This window comes from Balaenoptera ricei, chromosome X (genome assembly GCF_028023285.1).
Source record: "Balaenoptera ricei isolate mBalRic1 chromosome X, mBalRic1.hap2, whole genome shotgun sequence".
Lineage (NCBI taxonomy): Eukaryota > Metazoa > Chordata > Mammalia > Artiodactyla > Balaenopteridae > Balaenoptera > Balaenoptera ricei.
In genome coordinates this window covers 56,328,208-56,350,121 of record NC_082660.1, presented here as the reverse complement: position 1 = coordinate 56,350,121, position 21,914 = coordinate 56,328,208, and the positions used below count along the sequence as shown (strand labels likewise).

The 21,914-nt window shown below is 37.1% G+C and overlaps 1 protein-coding gene and 1 non-coding gene across 2 annotated transcripts in view; one reads left to right on the top strand and one right to left on the bottom strand.

Moving 5' to 3' along the window:
- The window catches only part of MTMR8 (myotubularin related protein 8), a 204,430-nt gene that overhangs the window by 98,715 nt on the left and 83,801 nt on the right, over nt 1–21,914 (top strand). The window lies entirely within an intron of this gene.
- Nucleotides 346–449, bottom strand: LOC132358030 (U6 spliceosomal RNA). Its single transcript, XR_009500392.1, has one exon. It is a non-coding gene; the product is annotated as a U6 spliceosomal RNA (small nuclear RNA).

Below are 21,914 nucleotides of genomic sequence, written 5' to 3'. Positions count from 1 at the left end.
ATTTATGATTTTAGTAATTTGAGACTTTTCTCTTTTATTTTTTGAGGCCGAAATACTTTCCTTTAATATCCAAAGCATTCTGTACATAAACTGGATAATACATATTAAATGATACATTTCTATGACATTTAGGGGTTTTGGGGGCATTTTTTCCCGCTTTATTGAGATATAATTGACATATAACATGGTGTAAGTTTAAGGTGTACAATGTGGTGATCTGATACATGTAAATATTGTGAAATGCTTACCACAATAAGATCAGTTAGCACATCCTCTACCTCATACAATTACCATTTTGCTGTTGCTGTTGTTATGGTAAGAATATTAAAGCTCTACACTCATAGCAAAAATATGGAACAATTCACAAATTTGCATGTTATTCTTTCACACGTGCCATGCTAATCCCTGTATCATTCCAATTACATTATATGTGCTGCTAAAGTGAGCACTCTCATTGTTTTTAATCAGTTTAGCTTAAAGTTTTGTTGAATTTATTGATCTTTTCAAAGAACCAATTTTAGTTTTGTTGATTTTCTCTATTTTTTTATAATCTTTATTTCTTTTATCTCTGTTCTAATCCTTATTATTTCTTTCCTTATGCTGACTTTGGGTTTAATTTGCTCTTCATTTTTAGTTTCATAAGGTGTAAAGTGATTTACTTGAGATCTTTCTTCTTTTTTAATGAATGCATTTACAGCTATAAATTTCCTTCTTAGCAGTTCTTTCTCTGTATCCCATAAGTTTTGGTATATTGTGTTTTTGTTTATACCCATCCCAAAGTATTTTTAAATTTGAATTTCAGATAAACAAAAAATAATTTGCTTAAAAAGCTTGGATGATATGTCTCTTTAATGCATGTAAAGACAGTTCTAAAATGTATAGAGAAATGGATTTGAAAGTTACAGTTAAAAATTAAAAGTAAGAAATGGTGAATTGGGGCATTCAAGACACAGCTTCTCTCATCTCCCTTGGTGTCATCTTCACCCAGGTGAGACCCCCTGGACATCCCTTTTCCCATTCAGGTTCCAGGAAGCAGTCAGTTAAATCACTTTGTTCCTTAAAGGTCTATGGAATAGATTCGAAGGAAGGGAATATGTGGGTTGAAGGGAATGTGTGTGTTTAATTCGTTAGTAGCTGATGCCAGATTAGCCTTAGTTGTTTCTTCTTGAGCCTGACCCTCTTGTGGGGGTCACCTGCTACTCTCTCTCTCAGAAGGAAGAGCCTGACTTCCCAGCCCAACCCCTCTACCTACTTCTTTCAGGAGACAGCCCTGCCCGTTTTATCAACAATTTAGGGTTCTGACCAGTGCTGTGATGAGCTATATTGGAGCCTATTGCAATGGGCCTGTATCCGTGCTTCCCCTCTCCCACTACCCTGTTCTCTGTATCTATGTGTTTGTCTTGTTTTGTCTTGTTTGTTCATTTTTCTTTTTATTCCACATATGAGTGAAATCATACAATATTTGTCTTTCTCCATCTGACTTATTTCACTTAACATAAAACCCTTAATATCCATCCATGTTGTCACTAATGGCAAGATTTTGGCTTTTTTATAGCTGAGTAGTATTCCATTGTGTATTTTGTGTGTGTGTGTGCGTGTTTGTGTGTGTGTACACATATATGACATCTTCTTTATCCATTCATCCATCAGTGAGCACTTGGGTTGTTTCCATACCTAGGCTATTGTAAATAAAACTGCAACAAATATAGGGGTTGTGTGCTATGGTAAATAAAGCTGCAACAAATATAGGGGTTGTGTGTGTCTTTTCAAATTATTATTTTCGCATTCTTCAGATGAATACCCAGAAATGGAATAGCTGGATTGTATGATATTTCTGTTCTTAACTTTTTGAGGCATCTCCATACTTCTTTCCATAGTGTCTGCATCAAGTTACATTCCAATTAGCAGTGCACAAGGACTTCCTTTTCTCCACATCCTTTCCAACACTTGTTGTTTCTTGTCTTTTTGATACTAGTCATTCTGATGGGCATGAGGTGATATGTTTTGGTTTTGATTTGCATTTCCCTAATAATTAGTGATGTTGAACATCTTTTCATGTGCCTGTTGGCCATCTGTATGTCTTCTTTGGAAAAATATCTCTTCAAATCCTCTGCCCATTTTTTAATCATATTGTTTATTTTGTTGTTGTTGAGTTGTATGAGTTCTTTATATATTTTGGATATTAACCCCATATCAGATATATGATTTGCAAATAACTTTTCCCATTTGGTAGGTTGTCCTTTCATTTTGCTGATGGTTTCCTTTACTGTACAGAAGCTTTTTAGTTTGATGTAGTCCCATTTGTTTGTTTTTTGCTTTGTCTTTCTTGCCTGAGGAAAATATCCAGAAAGATATTGCTAAGACCAGTGTCAAAGAGCATACTGCTTATGTTTTCTTCTAGGGGTTTTATGGTTTTAGGTCTTATATTCAAGGATTTAATCCATTTTGATTTGATTTTTGTGTCTGGTATGAGATAGTGGTCTAGTTTCATTTTTCTTTGTATGTGGATTGTCCAGTTTTCCTAACACCATTTATTGAAGAGACTACCTTTCTCCATTGTACATTCTTTGCTCTTTTGTCATAAATTAATTGTCCATATATGCATGAGTTTATTTCTTTGCTGTCATTTCTGTTTCATTGGTCTGTGTGTCTTTTTTCTGCCAATGCTATGCTGTTTTGGTACTGCAGCTTTGTGGTATACTTTAAAATCAGGGAGGATGATACCTCCACTTTGTTCTTTTTCCTCAGGATTTATTTTGGTATTCAGGGTTTTTTAAGGATCCACATAAATTTTAGGATGTTTTGTTCTATTTCTGTGAAAAATGTCATCGGGGTTTTGATAGGGATTGCATTGAATCAGTAGATTGCTTTAGGTAATATGGACATTTTAACAATGTTAATTCTTCTAAGCCACAACCACGGAATATCTTTCCATTTCTTTGTGTCTTGTTCAGTTTCTTTCAACAGTATCTTACAGATTTTAGTGTGCTGGTCATTCACTTCCTTGGTTAAATTTATTCCTAGGTATTCTTTTTGTTGTGACTGTAAATGGGATTATTTTATTTTTAATTTCTCTTTCTGCTAGTTTGTTGTTAGTGTGTAGAAACTCAACAGATTTTGCATATGGATTTTGTACCCTGCAACTTTATTCATTTACTATTTCTAATAGTTTTTTGGTGGAGTTGTTAGGGTTTTTCTATATATAAAATTATGTCATCCACAAATAGTTACAGTTTTACTTCTTCTTTTCCAATTCTGATGCCTTTTATTTCTTTTTCTTTTGTAATTGCTCTGGCTAGGACTTCTTATTTTGAATAAGACTGGCAAGAGTGGGCATCCTTGTCTTTTTCCTGGTCTTAGAGGTATAGCTTTCAGTTTTTCATTGTTGAGTATGTTGTTACCTATGGGCTTGTTATGTATGGCTTTTATTATGTTGAGGTGCATTTATTTTATACCCATTTTATTGAGAGTTTTTATCATAAATGGGTGTTGAATCTTGTCAAATGCTTTTTCTGCATCTATTGAGATGATCATATGATTTTTACCCTTCACTTTGTTGATGTGGTATATCACATTGACTGATTTGTGAATGTTGAACCATCCTTGCATGCCTGGAATAAATCCCACTTGATCATGTTGTATCCTTTTAATGTATTGCTGTATATGCTTTGTTAATATTTTGTTGACAATTTTTGCATCTATGTTCATTAGAAATACTGACCTATACAATTCTTTTTTTGCATTGCCCTTGTCTGGTTTTGGTATCAGGTAGTATTGAGCTCATAAAATGAGTTAGCAAGCGTTCCTTCCTCTTCAATATTTTGGAAGAGTTTGAGAAGGGTAGGCATTAAATCAATTTTAAATGTTTGGTAGAATTTACCTGTGAAGGCATCTGGTTCTCAATTTTTTTTTCTTGGGGGGAGGTTTTTGATTACTGCTTCAGTCTCTTTACTAGTGATTGGTCCATTCAGATTTTCCATTTCTTCATGATTCAGTCTTGGAAGGTCCATTTTTTAGGTTGTCTAATTTATTGCCATATAGCTGTTCATAGTATTCTCTTATAATCATTTGTATTTCTGTGGTATCCATTGTAATTTCTTTTATTTCTGATTTTAGTTAGCTGAGCCTTCTCTTTTTTTTTCTTTATGAGTTAAGCTAAATGTTGGTCAATTTTGTTTATCTTTTCAAAGAACCAGCTCCTAGTTTCATTTATCTTTTCTATTGTCTGTTTAATCTCTATTTCTCTTATTTCCACTCTGATCTTTATTATTTCCTTCCTTTTACTGGTATGTCATATTTTCATTTTCATTGTCTTCAGGTATTTTTTGATTTTGCCTTTAATTTCTTCATTGACCCAAGAGTTGTTTAGTAGCATGTTTTTCAGTCTCCATGTATTTGTGATTTTTTTTTTCCAGCTTATTTCTTGTAGTTAATTTCTAATTATATATGCCACTGTGATCAGAAAAGAGGCTTGATATGATTTCAGGCTTCTGAAATTTATTGAGACTTTTTTGTGTCCTAGCATATGACCTATCATTGAGAATGTTCCATGTGCACTTGAGAAGAATGTGTATTGTGCTGTAATTTTAAGGAATGTTCAATACAAATCTATCAGATCTACCTGGTCTAATGTTTCCTTCAAGGCTGCTGTGTCCTTGAAGACTTTCTGCCTGGATGATCTGTCCATTGATGTAAGTGGGGTGTTAATGTCTGCTACAATTATTATGTTGCTTTCAATGTACCCCTTTAATTCTGTTAATAATTCCTTTATATATTTTGTTGCTCCTTAATATAGTGCATATATATTAATAATTTTTATATCTTCATGATGAATTGTACCCTTTATCATTTTATGATGTCCATCTTTGTCTCTTGTTACGTTTTTTTTTGGCATAGTCTGTTTGTCTGATATGGTATGGCTACACCTGCTTTTTTTTTGGCTGTCATTTCCTTCATTTTGAGCCTATGTTTGTCTTTAGAGCTGAGGTGAGTCTCCTGGAAGCAGCACGTAGTTGGATCTTGTTTTTTAATTTGTCCAGCCACTCTGTGTCTTTTGATTGCTAAATTCAACCGATTTTCATTTAGGGTGATTATTGCTATCAAGGACTTAGTAATGCCATATACACTTTTGTTTATGGTTGATATATATCTCTACTGTTTCTTTTTCTTTGTGCTTCTGTCTGCTATTTTAGTTTGGTGGTTTTCTATGATGTTTTTCTCAGTTACCTCTTTCATGTTTCATGCTCTGCTCTAGATTTGTGTTTTGTGGTTACTATAAGGTTTATACAAAGTGTCTCTTAAATAAAGTAGTTTTTTTCTTCTGATAACATCTTATCTTCATGTTTCTATACAGGTTCCATCCTTTTCCTCTTCCCTTTCTATATTTCTGTTGTCTCAAATTATCCCTTTTTAAGTTGTGAGTTTGTTACTAACTTGAAGTAGCTATAGTCAGTTTTGCTTCTTTTTCCATTTAACTTTTATGTTATAATTAAGTTTTAAACAATCTATTCTAATATACAGTTGTAATTTTCTGATTCTGTCTATTTACCACCTTATTCAACATTTTCCTTACCTTTGCCTTTTTCTTTCTGGTAGAAGAGCTCCTTTTAACATTTCTTGTAAGGCAAGTCTAGTGCTGATGAACTTCCACAACTTTTGTTCTCTGGGGAAAACCTTCATTTCTCTTTCATAAGTGAATGATAACTTTACTGGATAGAGTATTCTTGGGTTACAGTTTTTAATCTTTCAGTATTTTTAGAATGGCATCCCATTCCCTCCTGGCCTGTAGAGTTTCTGCTAAGAAATCTGCTGATAGCCTAATGTAGGTTCCTTTGTAGGTTACCGTCTATTTTTCCTTGGGTGCCTTTGAAATTTTTTCTTTGTCATTAACTTTTGACAGTTTTAATATAATATTTCTTGGAGAAGGTCTTTTTTCACCAAGGTAATTAGGTGTTCTCTTGGCTTCATGGACATATATATCCAGTTCCTTACCCAGGTTTGGAAAGTTCTCAGCTATTACTTCTTCAAATGAACTCTCTACTCCCTTTCCTTCTCTTATCCTTCTGGGATACACATTACCCTAATGATGACCTGCCTAAAAGAGGTGGATAGCTCTCATGCAATTTCTTCATTGTTTAATATCTCATTTGTCTTTCCTCTTCTACTTGTGTCATTTCTAGATTCCTGTCTTCAAGCTCAATAATTTTCTCTTCCATATGGTCAACTCTGTTTTCCAATGGTTTCTATTGCATTCTTCATCTCATTTATTGTGGTCTTTAGTTCTAGAATTACTGTTTGGTTCTTTTTTGGAGTTTTAATCTGTTTGGTAAATTATTCCTTCTGTTATTTAATTTTATTCCTGAGCTCATTGAACTGCCTTTCTGAGTTTTCGTATAGCTTATTGAGTTTCTTCATGAGAGATATTTTGAATTTTCAATCAGATCACTGTATTCCATGACATTTTTTTCACTGAGGTATAGTTGATGCACAATATTATATAAGTTTCAGGTATACAACATGGTGATACAATTGTTTAAGGTTATATTCCATTTATAGTTATTATAAAATACTGGCCATATGCTGTATAATATATTCTTGTAGCTTACATATTTTATACATAGTAGTTGATACCTCTTTGTTCCCTACCCCTAATTTGCCACACCCCTCTTCCCTCTCTCCACCCATAACCACTAGTTTCTTTGCTATAACTGTGAGGCAGTTTCTTTTGGTTATGTTCACTACTCTGTTTTATTTTTTAGATTCCTCATGTAAGTGATAGCATACAGTATTTGTCTTTCTCTGTATAACTTATTTCACATAGCGTAATACCCTCCAGGTCCATCCATGTTATTGCAGATGGCAACATTTCATTCTTTTTTTTTCACACACACACACTGATTTTATTTTTACAAGAGACAAATAAACTGACACCAAGCATTGTAAATGGATGACCACAACAAAAACACCGATTGCAATTACCAAATGCGTAACACACTCATACTATGTCATAATATTGACATTCAGTCCAGTAATCTTCCACTGTAACAGCTCCTTTACATTTCAGTGAAAATTGATTTGTATATTTTTTGCCTCTGAGTCCTTGTGGGATTTTTTTTTATTCAAACAGAAAGTCACAAAAATTATAATCATCCTCATCAGTTCACTCAATCCCATGTAATTAATTTTTTTTTCATCTTGATCTTTTGTTAGCACTTTTATGAATTTATCCATTTTCCATTAGAGTTCTGAAAATGCTTATTCATTCAGTTCAGCAGTATAGTCAGTTACCAGAAACCTGTACTTCTCAGAGTCTTTTCCATGAATTCCTTGAAGATGAAACCCTTTTATAGGAACATTTTTGCAAAAGCATCAGAGTACACCCAGAACTGTCTGTAAATGACAAAAGACTTAAAAATGACCACGGTTAAAGATTTGATGAAAGTTCATGATAATGCAATTGACAAGGAAATTTAGTTATTTCTGACATATACATTTTAAAGTAATAACTAGAATTATGACTTATAACATTATACCAGAACATATAAGATTTTTAGAAATTTCATGTAATGTCTGAAACATTTATATTAACATATTTCCAGGGCTTCCCTGGTGGCGCAGTGGTTAAGAATCCGCCTGCCAATGCAGGGAACATGGGTTCGAGCCCTGGTCCGGGAAGATCCCATATGCCACGGAGCAACTAAGCCCGTGCGCCACAACTACTGAGCCTGTGCTCTAGAGCCTGCGAGCCACAACTACTGAAGCCCGTGCGCCTAGAGCCTGTGCTCCGCAACAAGAGAAGCCACTGCGATGAGAAGCCTGCTCACCGCAACTAGAGAAAGCTCGCTCGCAGCAACGAAGACCCAACACAGCAAAAAATAAAATAAATTAATTAAAAAAAAAAACATATTTCCATACAAATAACCCAAAGAAAATTTAGTATTAGTTGTTTTTTTTTGTTTGTTTGTTTTTTTATACTGCAGGTTCTTATTATTCATCAATTTTATACACATCAGTGTATACATGTAAATCCCAATCGCCCAATTCAGCACACCACCATCCCCACCCCACCGTAGTTTTCCCCCCTTGGTGTCCATACGTTTGTTCTCTACATCTGGGTCTCAACTTCTGCCCTGCAAACGGGTTCATCTGTACCATTTTTCTAGGTTCCACATACATGTGTTAATATACGATATTTGTTTTTCTCTTTCTGACTTACTCCACTCTGTATGACAGTCTCTAGGTCCATCCATGTCTCAACAAATGACTCAATTTCGTTCCTTTTTATGGCTGAGTAATTTTCCATTGTATATATGTACCACATCTTCTTTATCCATTCGTCTGTCGATGGGAATTTAGGTTGCTTCCATGAACTGACTATTGTAAATAGTGCTGCAAGGAACATTGCGGTGCATGTGTCTTTTTGAATTATAGTTTTCTCTGGGTATATGCCCAGCAGAGGGATTGCTGGATCATATGGTAATTCTATTTTTAGTTTTTTAAGGAACCTCCATACTGTTCTCCCTAGTGGCTGTATCAATTTACATTCCCACCAACAGTGCAAGAGGGTTCCCTTTTCTCCACACCCTTTCCAGCATTTGTTGTTTGTAGATTTTCTGATGATGCCCATTCTAACTGGTGTGAGGTGATATCTCATTGTTGTTTTCATTTGCATTTCTCTAATAGTGATGTTGAGCAGCTTTTCATGTGCTTCTTGATCATCTGTATGCCTTCTTTGGAGAAATGTTTATTTAGGTCTTCTGCCCATTTTTGGATTGGGTTGTTTGTTTCTTTAATATTGAGCTGCATGAGCTGTTTATATATTTTGGAGATTAATCCTTTTTCCGTTGATTCGTTTGCAAATATTTTCTCCCATTCTGAGCATTGCCTTTTCATCTTGTTTATGGTTTCCTTTGCTGTGCAAAAGCTTTGAAGTTTCATTAGGTCCCATTTGTTTATTTTTGTTTTTATTTCCATTACTCTAGGAGGTGGATCAAAAAAGATCTTGCTGTGATTTATGTCAAAGAGTGTTCTTCCTATGTTTTCCTCTAAGAGTTTTATAGTGTCTGGTCTTACATTTAGGTCTCTAATCCATTTTGAGTTTAGTTTTGTGTATAGCGTTAGGGAGTGTTCTAATTTCATTCATTTTCAGGTAGCTGTTCAGTTTTCCCAGCACCACTTATTGAAGAGACTGTCTTTTCTCCATTGTATATCTTTGCCTCCTTTGTCATAGATTAGTTGACCATAGGTGCGTGGGTTTATCTCTGGGCTTTCTGTCTTGTTCCATTGATCTGTGTATCTGTTTTTGTGCCAGTACCATATTGTCTTGATTACTGTAGCTTTGTAGTATAGTCTGAAGTCAGGGAGTCTGATTCCTCCAGCTCCATTTTTATCCCTCAAGACTGCGTTGACTATTCGGGGTCTTTTGTGTCTCCATACAAATTTTAAGATAATTTGTTCTAGTTCCATAAAAAATGCCATTGGTAATTTGATAGGGATTGCATTGAATCTGTAGATTGCTTTGGGTAGTAGACTCATTTTCACAATATTGACTCTTCCCATCCAAGAACATGGCATATCTCTCCATCTGTTGATATCATCTTTAATTTATTTCATCCGTGTCTTATAGTTTTCTGCATACAGGTCTTTTGTCTCCCTAGGTAGGTTTATTCCTAGGTATTTTATTCTTTTCATTGCAATGGTAAATGGGAGTGTTTCCATAATTTCTCTTTCAGATTTTTCATCATTACTGTATAGGAATGCAAGAGAGTCTGTGCATTAATTTTGTATCCTGCTACTTTACCAAATTCATTGATTAGCTCTAGCAGTTTTCTGGTGGCATCTTTAGGATTCTCTATGTATAGTATCATGTCATCTGCAAACAGTGACAGTTTTACTTCTTCTTTTTCAATTTGTATTCCTTTTATTTCTTTTTCTTCTCTGATTGCTGTGGCTAGGACTTCCAAAAGTATGTTGAATAATAGTGGTGAGCGTGGACATCCTTGTCTCGTTCCTGATCTTAGAGGAAATGCTTTCAGTTTTTCACCATTGAGAATGATGTTTGCTCTGGGTTTGTCATATATGGCCTTCATTATTTTGAGATAGGTTCCCTCCATGCCCACTTTCTGGAGAGTTTTTATCATACATTGGTGTTGAATTTTCTCAAAAGCTTTTTCTGCATCTATTGAGATGATCATATGGTTTTTATACTTCAATTTGTAATATGGTATATCGCATTGATTGATTTGTGTATATTGAGGAATCCTTGCATCCCTGGGATAAATCCCACTTGATCATGGTGTATGATCCTTTTAATGTGTTGTTGGATTCTGTTTGGTAGTATTTTGTTGAGGATTCTTGCATCTATATTCATCAGTGATATTGGTCTGTAATTTTCTTTTTTTGTAGTATATTTGTCTGGTTTGGTATCAGGGTGATGGTTGCCTCATAGAATGAGTTTGGCAGTGTTCCTTCCTCTGCAAATTTTTGGAAGAGTTTGAGAAGGATGGGTGTTAGCTCTTCTCTAAATGTTTGGTAGAATTCCCCTATGAAGCCATGTGGTCCTGGGCTTTTGTTTGTTAGAAGATTGTTAATCACAATTTCAACTTCAGTGCTTGTGATTGGTTTGTCCATATTTTCTATTTCTTCCTGGTTCAGTCATGGAAGGTTGTGCATTTGTAAGAATTTGTCCATTTCTTCCAGGTTGTCCATTTTATTGGCATGGAGTTGCTTGTAGTAAGCTCTCATGATCGTTTGTATTTCTGCAGTGTCAGTTGTTATTCTCCTTTTTCCTTTCTAATTCTATTGATTTGAGCCTTCTCCCTTTTTTTCTTGATGAGTCTGGCTAATGGTTTATCAATTTTGTTTATCTTCTCAAAGAACGCAGCTTTTAGTTTTATTGATCTTTGCTATTGTTTTCTTCGTTTCTACTTCATTTATTTCTGCTCTGATCTTTATGATTTCTTTCCTTCTGCTAACTTTGGGTTTTGTTTGTTCTTCTTTCTCTAGTTGCTTTAGGTTTAAATTTAGATTGTTTACTTGAGATTTTTCATGTTTCTTGAGGTAGGCTTGTATAGCTATAAACTTCCCTCTTAGAACTGCTTTTGCTGCATCCCATAGGTTTTAGATCATCGTGTTTTCATTGTCATTTGTCTCTAGGTATTTTTTGATTTCCTCTTTGATTTCTTCAGTGATCTCTTCGTTATTTAGTAACGTATTGTTTAGCCTCCATGTGTTTGTGTTTTTTATGTATTTTTCCCTGTAATTCATTTCTAATCTCATAGTGTTGTGGTCAGAAAAGATGCTTGATATGATTTCAATTTTCTTATCTTCACTGAGGCTTGATTTGTGACCCAAGATGTGATCTATCCTGGAGAATGTTCCGTGCGCACTTGAGAAGAAAGTGTCATCTGCTGTTTTTGGATGGAATGTCCTATAAATATAAATTAAATCTATCTGTTCTATTGTGTCATTTAAAGCTTCTGTTTCCTTATCTGTTTTCATTTTGTATGATCTGTCCATTGGTGTAAGTGTGGTGTTAAAATCCCCCAGTATTATTGTGTTACTGTCGACTTCCTCTTTTATAGCTGTTAGCAGTTGCCTTATGTATTGAGGTGCTCCTATGTTGGGTGCATATATATTTATAATCGTTATATCTTCTTCTTGGATTGATCCCTTGATCATTATGTAGTGTCCTTCCTTGTCTCTTATTACATTCTTTATTTTAAAGTCTATTTTATCTGATATGAGTATAGCTACTCCAGCTTTCTTTTGATTTCCATTTGCATGGAATATCTTTTTCCATCCCCTCACTTTCAGTCTGTTTGTGTCCCTTAGTCTGAAGTGGGTCTCTTGTAAACAGCATATATAGGGGTCTTGTTTTTGTATCCATTCAGCAAGCCTGTGTCTTTTGGTTGGAGCATTTAATCCATTCACGTTTAAGGTAATTATCGATATGTATGTTCCTATGACCGTTTTCTTAATTGTTTTGGGTTTGTTTTTGTAGATCCTTTTCTTCTCTTGTGTTTCCCACTTAGAGAAGTTCCTTTAGCATTTGTTGTAGAGCTGGTTTGGTGGTGCTGAATTCTCTTAGCTTTTGCTTGTCTGTAAAGCTTTTGATTTCTCCATCGAATCTGAATGAGATCCTTGCCAGGTCGAGTAATCTTGGTTGTAGGTTCTTCCCTTCCATCACTTTAAGTACATCATGCCACTCCCTTCTGGCTTGTAGAGTTTCTGCTGAGAAATCACTTGTTAACCTTATGGGAGTTCCCTTGTATGTTATTTTTTGTTTTTCCCTTGCTGCTTTCAATAATTTTTCTTTGTCTTTAATTTTTGCCAATTTGATTACTATGTGTCTTGGCGTCTTTCTCCTTGGGTTTATCCTGTATGGGACTCTCTGCGCTTCCTGGACTTGGGTGGCTATTTCCTTTCCCATGTTAGGGAAGTTTTCAACTATAATCTCTTCAAATATTTTCTCTGGTCCTTTGTCTCTCTCTTCTCCTTCTGGGACCCCTATAATGCAACTGTTGTTGGGTTTAATGTTGTCCCAGAAGTCTCTTAGGCTGTCTTCATTTCTTTTCATTCTTTTTTCTTTATTCTGTTCCACAGCAATGAATTCCACCATTCTGTCTTCCAGGTCACTTATCCGTTTTCTGCCTCGGTTATTCTGCTATTGATTCCTTCTAGTGTAGTTTTCATTTCAGTTATTATATTGTTCATCTCTGTTTGTTTGTCCTTTAATTCTTCTAGGTCTTTGTTAAACATTTCTTGCATCTTCTCGATCTTTGCCTCCATTCTTTTTCCGTGGTCCTGGATCATCTTCACTATCATTATTCTGAATTCTTTTTCTGGAAGGTTGCCTATCTCCACTTCATTTAACTGTTTTTCTGGGGTTTTATCTTGTTCCTTCATCTGGTATGTAGCTCTCTGCCTTTTCATCTTGTCTTTCTGTGAATGTGTTTTTTGTTCCACAGGCTGCAGGATTGTAGTTCTTCTTGCTTCTGCTGTCTGCCCTCTGGGGGATGAGGCTGTCTAAGAGGCTTGTGTGTGTTTCCTGATGGGAGGGCCTGGTGGTGGGTAGAGCTGACTGTTGCTCTGGTGGGCAGAGCTCAGTAAAACTTTAATCAGCTTGACTGTTGATAGGTGGGGCTGGGTTCCCTCCCTGTTGGTTTTTTGGCCTGAGGCAACCCAACAGTGGAGCCTACCGGGGCTCTTTGGTGGGGCTAATGACAGACTCTGGGAGGGCTCACGCCAAGGAGTACTTCCCAGGACTTCTGCTGCCAGTGTCCTTGTCTCCACGGTGAGCCACAGCCCCACACCCCCCCACCTCTGCAGGAGACCCTCCAACACTAGCAAGTAGGTCTGGTTCAGTCTCCCGTGAGGTCACCGCTCCTTCCCCTGGCTCCCGATGTGCACACTACTTTGTGTGTGCCCTCCAAGAGTGGAGTCTCTGTTTCCCCCTGTCCTGTCAAAGTCTTGCAATCAATTCCCACTAGGCTTCAAAGTCTGATTCTCTAGGAATTCCTCCTCCCTTTGCCAGACCCGCAGGTTGGGAAGCCTGACGTGGGGCTCAGAACCTTCACTCCAGTGGGTGGATTTCTGTGGTATAAGTGTTCTCCAGTCTGTGAGTCACCCACCCAGCAGTTATGGGATTTGATTTTACTGTGATTGCGCCCCTCCTACCGTCTCATTGTGGCTTCTCCTTTGTCTTTGGAGTGGGATATCATTTTTGGTGAGTTCCAGTGTCTTCCTGTCAATGATTGTCCAGCAGCTAGTTCAACGGTTCATTCTTTTTTATGGCTGAGTAGTTTTCCATTGTATATGTGTATACCACATCTTTATTAGTTAATCTGTTGATGAACACTTAGGTTGCTTCCATATCTTGGCAATTGTAAGTAATGCTGCCTTGAACATTGGAATACATGTAGCTTTTCAAATTAGTGTTTTCATTTTCTTCTGATATACACCCAGCAGTGGAATTGCTGGGTTATATGGTACAATAGTTCTATTTTTAGATTTTTGAGAAACCTCCATACTGTTTTCCACAGTGGCTATAACAATTTACATTCCCACCAACAGTGTACAAGAGTTCCTTTATCTCCACATCCTTATTTGTGTTCTTTTTGGATTCTGACATCTTTTGACTGTTCTGACAGGTGTGAGGTGATATCTCATTGGGGTTTTGGTTTGCATTTCTCTGATGATTAATGATGTTTAGTATCTTTTCATGTCCCTGTTGGCCACCTGCATTTCCTCTTTGGAATAATGTCTATTCAGTTCTTCTGCCCATTTTTCAGTTGGGTTGTTTGTTTTTTAATGTTGAGTTGTATGAACTGTTTATGTATTTTGGATATTAACTCATTATCAGTCATATCATTTGCAAATATTTTCTCCCATTCAGTAGGTTGTCTTTTTGATTTGTCAATGGATTCCTTTGCTGTGCAAAAAGCTTTTAAGTTTTATTAGGTCCCATTTGTTTATTTTGCTTTTATTTCCTTTGTTGCAGGAGACAGTTCCAAAAAAATACTGCTATGCTTTATTTCAAAGAGTGTTCTGCCTATGTTTTCTTCTAGGAATTTTATGGTTTGTAGATTTACATTTAGGTCTTTAATCCATTTAGAGTTTATTTTTGTATATGATGTTAGAGAGTGTTCTAATTTCATTCTTTTACATGTAGCTGTCCAGTTTTCCCAGCACCACTTACTGAAGAGACTATCTTTTCTCCATTGTAATTTCCTGCCTCCTTTGTCATAGATTAATTGACCATAGTTGTGTGGGTTTATTACTGGACTCTCTATTCTGTTCTATTGATCTACGTTTCTGTCTTTGTGCCAGTACCATACTGTTTTGATTTGCATTGTAGTGTAATCTGGAGTCAGGGAACATGATCCCTCCAGCTCTGTTTTTCTTTCTCAAGAATGTTTTGTCTATTTGAGGTCTTTCATTTTTTCCACAGAAGTTTTAAAATTACTTGTTCTAGTTGTCTTAAAAGTTCCTTTCTTTGACAAGAATTACATTGATTCTGTATATTGCTTTGGGTTGTATGCTCATTTCAATAAATTAATTCTTCCAATCCATATGTTGAGTTATGTTCCCTCTATACCAACTTTGATGAGAGTTTTTTATCATGAATGGAACTTGAATCTTGTCAAAAGCTTTTTCTGGGGGCTTCCCTGGTGGCGCAGTGGTTAAGAATCCGCCTGCCAATGCAGGGGACATGGGTTCGTGCCCTGGTCCAGGAAGATCCCACATGCCACGGAGCAATGAAGCCCGTGCACCACAACTACTGAGCCTGCGCTCTAGAGCCCACGAGCCACAACTACTGAGCCCGAGTGCCACAACTACTGAAGCCCACGCGCCTAGAGCCCGTGCTTTGCAACAAGAGAAGCCACCTAATGAGAAGCCCGCACACTGCAATGAAGAGTAGCCCCTGCTCGCCGCAACTAGAGAAAAGCCTGTGCACAGCAACAAAGACCCAACGCAGCCAAAAATAAAAATAAATAAAATAAAATTTAAAAAAAAAGCTTTTTCTGCATTTATTGAACTAATCATATGGTTTTTATTCTTCAATTTGTTAATATGATATATCACATTGATTGATGTGCAGATATTAAAAAATCTTTACATCCTTGAGATGAATCCCACTTGATAACAGTGTGTGATCCTTTTAATATGTTGTTGGATGTAGTTTGCTAATATCTTTTTGAGGATTCTTACATCTATGTTCATCAGTGATACTGGCCTGTAATTTTCTTTTTTGTGTTGTCTTTGTCTGGTTTTTGTATCAGGGTGATGCTGGCCGTATAGATTGAGGTCAGAAGCGTTCCTTCCTCTGAAATTTTTTGGAATAATTTATGGAGATATGTTAACTTTTCTCTAAATGTTTGGTAGAATTCATCTGTTAAGCCATATGGTTCTTGAGGTTTATTTTGTTGAGAGTATTTTTATTACTGATTCAATTTCATTACTGGTAATTGGTCCATTCATATTTTCTATTTCTTTCAGGTTCAGTCTTAGGAGATTGTACATTTCTAGGAATTTTTCATTTTCTTCTAATTTGTCCATTTTATTAGCATGTAATTGTTCATGGTAATCTCTTATGATCCTTTGTATTTCTCTGCTGTCAGTTGTAAATTCTTCTTTCTCATTTCTGATTTTACTTATTTGGGCCCTCTTTTTTTTTTCTTGATGAATCTGGCTAATGGTTTATGAGTTTTGTTTATCTTTTCCAAGAACCAGCTCTTATTTTCATTGACCTTTATTTTTTAGTCTCTATTTCTCTCATTTCTGCCCTGATATTTATGATTTCTTTCCTTCTATCAACTTTGGGTTTTGCTTGTTCTTCTTTTTGTAGTTCCTTTAGGTGTGAGGTTAGATTATTTATTTGAGGTTTTTCTTGTTTCCTGTGGTAAGCTTGTCTTGCTACAAACGTCCCTCTTAGAACTGCTTTTGCTGTGTCTCATTGATTATGAATCATTGTGTTTTGTTTTTATTTGTCTCCTGGTATTTTTTGATTTCCTCTTTGATTTCTTCAGTGATCCATTGGTTGTTTAGTACCATATGTTTAGCCTCACGTGTTGTTTTGCAGGTTTTTTTGGTAGTTGATGTCTAGTCTCACAGCTTTGTGGTTGGAAAAGATGCGTGATAAGTTTTAAATTTCGTGAATTTACTGATGCTTGTTTTGCAGCCTAGTATGTGATCTACCCCTGAGAATGTTCCATGTGACCTTGAGAAAATGTGTATTGTGCTGCTGTTACATGGACTGTTTTATATAGTATATATATCAAGTCCATTTGGTCTAATATGTCATTTAAGGCCAGTGTTTCCTAATTGATTTTCTGTCTGAATGATCTGTCCACTGATGTTAGTGGGGTATTAAAGTGCCCTACTATTATTGTGTTACTGTTAATTTCTCCCTGTATGTCTGTTAATATTTGCTTTATGTATCTAGGTGCTCCTGTGTTGGGTACGTATATATTTACAATTGTTATATCTTCTTTGATCAATCTCTTGATCATTATGTAATGTCCTTCTTTGTCTCTTATAACAGTCTTTATTTTTAAGTCTATTTGTCTGATACATGTATTACTACCCCAGCGTTCTTTTGATTTCCATTTGCACAGAATACCTTTTTCCATCCCATCACTTTCAGTCTATGTTTTGTATTTAGATCTGAAGTGAGTCTCTTGTATATACAGGTCTTGTTTTTGTATCCATTCAGCCAGTCTATGTCTTTTAATTTGAGCTTTAAATCTATTTATATTTAAAGTAATTATTGATATGCATGTTTCTATTGCCATTCTGTTAAGTGTTTTTGCATTGTCTTTGTAGGTTTTTTTGGCTTCCTTCTTTTATTGTGTTCTCTTGTGATTTGATAGCTGTTTTCAGTGTTATGTTTGGATTCCTTTTTGTGTGTGTGTGTGTATTTTTTTATAGAGTTTGTGGTTACCATATAGCAATTGATCTATATACGTGATTGTTTTAAGTTGCTGATATCTTAATTTCAAATGCATTTTTACAACCCTGCATTTGTATTCTCCTCTCCTCATGATTACTGTTTTTGATATCATATTTTACATCTAATTTTTTCATATATTCCTTAACTGCTTATTGTGGATGTAGATGATTTTACTACTTTTATCTTTTAACCTTCCTACTAGTTTTGTGTGTGGATGATTTCCTACCTTTACTGTATGTTTGTCTTTCCGATGAGCTTTTCTTTCATAATTTTCATGTTTCTAGTTGTAACCTTTTCTTTTTCCCTTAGAGAAGTTTCTTTACCATTTAATGTAAAGCTGAACTCCTTTAGAATGAGAACCTTCCAAGGTACAGAATTCTTGGTCATTGGTTTTTACCCTTCATCACTTTAAATATTTGGTGCTATTCCCTTCAGGCCTGCAGAGTTTCTGCTGAAAAGTCAACTGAGAGCCTTTTGGGTGTTCCCTTATATGCTATTTGTTACTTTTTCCTTGCTCCTTCTAATATTCTCTCTTTATCTTTAATTTTTGCCATTTTAATTACAATGTATCTTGGTATGTTCATCTTTGGGTTAATCTTATATGGGGCTCTGTGCTTCCTGGACTTGGATGTCTCTTTCCTTTCTCAGGTTAGGGAAATTTTCAGCTATTATGTCTTCAAATATGTCCGCAGCCCCTTTCTCTCTCTCTTCTCCATTTGGGACCCCTAGAATGCGAATATTGTGTATTTCATATAGTCCCAGAGGTCTGTCCTTAAAACTGTCCTTATTTCATTTCATTCTTTTCTTTATTTTTCTGTTCAGTATCAGTAACTTCCACTACTCTGTCATCCAGCTCGCTGATCTGTTCCTCTGTATCATTTAGTCCACTATTGATTCCTTCTTTTCTATTTTCCTTTCAGTTATTGTATTTTTCATCCCTGGTTGTTCTTTATATTTTCATTATCTTTGTTAAAACTTTTAACTTCTCACTCTATGCCTCCATTTTTTTCCCGAGTACTTTGATCATCTTTTTGATCACTATCTTGAACTCTATCAGGTTGATTGCGTATTTCCACTTCACTTAGTTCTTCTTCTGGTGTTTTATTTTGTTCCTTCATTTGGAACATGTTCCTCTGTCACCTCATTTTTCCTAAGTTGCTGTTTTTATTTTTATGTATCTTGTAGGTTGATTATGTTCCCAGCCATAGAGAAGTGGCCTTTTGTAGAAGACATCCTAATGCAAATGCATCCCAGCAGCAAATTCCTCTTTCATAACCCAATATATATGCTCTAGGGGCTCCTGCTATGTAGGCTTTGTGGGTCTTTCTTTTGTGTTATGCTGATTATGTGGGCAGTCTGGTAAATTTGGTTGGCCCCCAGTCTGGTTGGTTGCCATGTCTTGCCTTACACGGAGGCTGCTGGCTGTTGGGTGGTGGGACTGGGACACAGGGTGTCTTTGCAGAACCCTGGGGGGCTCTGGTGCAAGTGCTGGGTCACTGGTGGGAAGAGTCAAGGTTCAGGAGACCCCAGGTCTTTTGCCTGTTTGCTGGTGGGTGAAGCCAGGTCCTGGGCCTAGTGCTGGCCTACTTGCAGGCAGTGCCATGTCCTAGAGTCTGGCTACAAGGCTCGGGGCTCCAAGAGCTGGTATTGGATTGCTGGTGCTTGGGGCCTGTTCCTGACACAGTTTATTGTACAGTCTGGGGTCTCCTAAAGCTTCTGTTGGCCCACTTGTAGTTGGGGCCAGGGCCCAGCTGGTTCCAGTGCAGAATCTGGCCTGCTAGTGGGTAGGCTGGGTCCACTGGATACATGGCTGCTGTTTTCTCATGGCTGCTCTCTGCCTGCTGGTGGGTTAGGCTGACCCCAAGGCTAGAGCAGGCTTGCTAGTGTTGCATTGCCAGGGCCCAGCTCGTCCCAGAATGGGGCTGGCCTTCTGATGAGCAGATCAGGTGCACAAATTGCAGGACTGTGGTTTTCTTGTGTGTAGTGTCTGCCCCCTGATGGGTGCAGCTGGTCCAGATGCTATGGTAGGCTCCCTGGAAGACAAGGCCCTCCATGGAATTCTGGAAGATTTTGGGATTCTGGGGCTAGTTCCTGCCAACTGGTGAGTGGAGCTGGGTCCTGGGCCCTCTGGTGGGAATGGCCATGTCCAGAGGCAGTTGTGGACTCGAGGGGTCTTAAGGTTGCTTGTCTGCTGGTGGGTGGGGCTGTGTCCCTACCTGGTTAGTTGCTTGACTTGAGGCGTCCCAGTACTGCCGTCTATAGTCCATTGGCCTGTGGTGGGTTTGGACCCTGGGGCTAATTGGATACAGGGAGAATTCGACATTGGCACTTGCCAGCACCAGTGTCCACATGGTATAACAAAATCCCTATAATGGCTGCTTCCAGTGCCTATTTCCTCAGGGTGAGCTGCAGTTTTCTCACGCCTATCTGGCAGACTCTGCAAGATCAGAAAATAGGTCTGGCCCAAGCTCCTATCAGACTACTGCTTCTTCCTGTGTCCCGGAGTGTGTGAGATTTTTGTGTGCACCCTTTAAAAGTGAAGTCTCGGGGCTTCCCTGGTGGCGCAGTGGTTGAGAATCTGCCTGCCAATGCAGGGGACACGGGTTCGAGCCCTGGTCTGGGAAGATCCCACATGCCGCGGAGCAGCTGGGCCCGTGAGCCACAACTACTGAGCCTGCGCATCTGGAGCCTGTGCTCCGCAACGAGAGGCCGCGATAGTGAGAGGCCTGCGCACCGCGATGAGGAGTGGCCCCCACTTGCCGCAACTGGAGAAGGCCCTCGCGCAGAAACGAAGACCCAGCACAGCTATAAATAAATAAATAAATAAATAAATAAATAAATAAATAAAGCGCACTAAATGCTCCCTCCTCTGGGCTTCCACACCTCGCCTTTAAAAAAAAAAAAAAAAAAAGTGAAGTCTCTGTTTCACAGCCCTCTGACATTCCTCTGACAGTAAGTCCCACTGGCCTTCAAAGTCAAATGCTCTTGGGCCCTTGTCTTACTAGTGCAGGACCCAAGGGCTTGAGAGCCCAACATTGTGCTCAGACCTCTCACTAATTTAGGAGAACCTCTACAGTTGTAATGATTCTCCTGTTTGTGGGTCACCAGCCCAGGGGTATTTGACTATACTGAGACTTGACTATATTGAGAACAGTCATTCCTGCCCATTTTGTTGTGATTCCATCTTTATTTCTTTAGTTGTAGAAAATCTTTTCTGGTAGGTTCTAGGCTTTTTCATCAATTTTTTTTGCAAATAGTTGTGATTTTGGTGTGCCTGTAAGAGATCAGCTCAGGGTTTTTCTACTCTGCTTTCTCTGCCAGTCTTAACCTATTCCATGACTTTAAGTTTGATTTCTGGTGAATTGTCATTTTCTTTTTGTGTAACAATATTACTGTGGTTTTTCATGGTGCTTGATGAGTCGTTTATCTACCAGTGTATATGAAGTCAGAAAAACCTTTCTTCTTCAGGTAAAGCTTTTATTTTTTTAAATTTTTTTATTTTATATTGGAGTATAGTTGATTTAAAATATTGTGTTAGTTTCAGGTATACAGCAATGTGATTTAGTTATACATATTCGTATATCTATTCTTTTCAGATTATTTTCCCATATATCTTATTACAGAGTATTGAGTATAATTCCCTGTGCTATACAGTAGGACCTTCTTGATTATCTTTTATATATAGTAGTGTGTATATGTTAATCCCAGCCTCCTAATTTATCCCTCCCCCACACCTTTTCCCTTTGGTAACCATGAGTTTGTCTACTAAGTCTGTGAGTCTGTTTCTATTTTATAAATAAGTTCATTTGTATCATTTTTTAGATTATACAAATAAGTGATATCATATGATATTTGTCTTTCTCTGACTTACTTCACTTAGTATGATAATCTCTAGGTCCATCCATGTTGATGCAAATGGCATTATTTCATTCTTTTTATGGCTAAGTAATATTCCATAGTATATATGTACAACATCTTCTTTATCTACTCATCTGTCAATGGACATTTAGGTTGCTTTCACATCTTGCCTATTGTAAATAGTGCTGCAGTGAATGTTGTCATGCATGATCTTTTCAAATTATGGTTTTCTCTGAATATATGCCGAGGAGAGGGATGCTGAATCATATGGTAGCTCTATTTTTAGTTTTTTAAGAACCTCCATACTGTTCTCCATAGTAGCTGCACCAATTTACATTCCCACCAACAGTGTAGGAGGGTTCCCCTTTTCTCCACACCCTCTCCAGAATTTATTTTTGTAGTCTTTTTGATGATGGCCATTCTGACCGGTATGACGTGATACCTCATTGTAGTATTGATTTGCATTTCTGTAATAATTAGCAGTGTTGAGCAACTTTTCATGTGCTTTTTGGCTATTGGTATGTCTTCTTTGTACAGTTGTCTATTTAGATTTTCTGCCCATTTTTTATAGGGTTGTTAGTTTTTTTGATACTGAGCTGCATAA